Below are 724 nucleotides of genomic sequence, written 5' to 3'. Positions count from 1 at the left end.
TATTGCTCAAAAAGTGTAACTTGCAAATGACATACAAAATGAATTTTCACACTATTTTTTCTTCACTTCTGTTTTAAAAGTCATAATTAAATTTGACATTCTGAGCCTAGGATGAGCACACAGATATGTTGTTAATTTTCTGGAAAAGCTTAAAAAGTTGTGGAGCACGGTCATCCGTAAACAAGTACTTCAATTTCTGTACTGTTAGAATCAGACACCGATTGATTCTACTCAATGTTTTTAAATTATAGTAAAAATTTTTTAATTATACTAAGTGAGGAGGTGTTAGCAATACAGAGGCAAACTGAAATACCTCCTTAAGAAACAATCATCTGATCTTGAAAACTAGAACCTGAGGGCAGGGTGGCACATAATGAGTATTTCCCCTATCAGCTAAGAACTAAAGAAGACATAAGAAAGCCTGGTGGTTTTGGTCTCGGAACGTCCTGATACCTCAACGCCACTGGCGCTGCCTCCGCGCCCCGGGCGCAAGGCACTGAGCCCCCCGCACCGGGAGAGCGCGTGCCCGCCACAACTGGCCAATCAGACGGCAAAGCTCTAGCGCGCGCCTGCGATTAGTCACGGAAGCCCTCGCGCCCGGGCAAGGAGAGGAGTCCGTATAGGGGCGGGAGAGCGCAGTGCGTGGCGCTATGATTGGTCGGGCCGACGCGAGGGGCTATGATTGGCCGGGCCGGCGGGGGGGGGGGGGCGGGGGGGTGGGGGG

Source organism: Corvus brachyrhynchos, unplaced genomic scaffold, assembly GCF_000691975.1.
Source record: "Corvus brachyrhynchos isolate BGI_N302 unplaced genomic scaffold, ASM69197v1 scaffold21, whole genome shotgun sequence".
In the NCBI taxonomy this organism is placed as follows: domain Eukaryota; kingdom Metazoa; phylum Chordata; class Aves; order Passeriformes; family Corvidae; genus Corvus; species Corvus brachyrhynchos.
The sequence above is the reverse complement of the archived record's forward strand: the minus strand, read 5'-3'. Positions refer to the sequence as shown.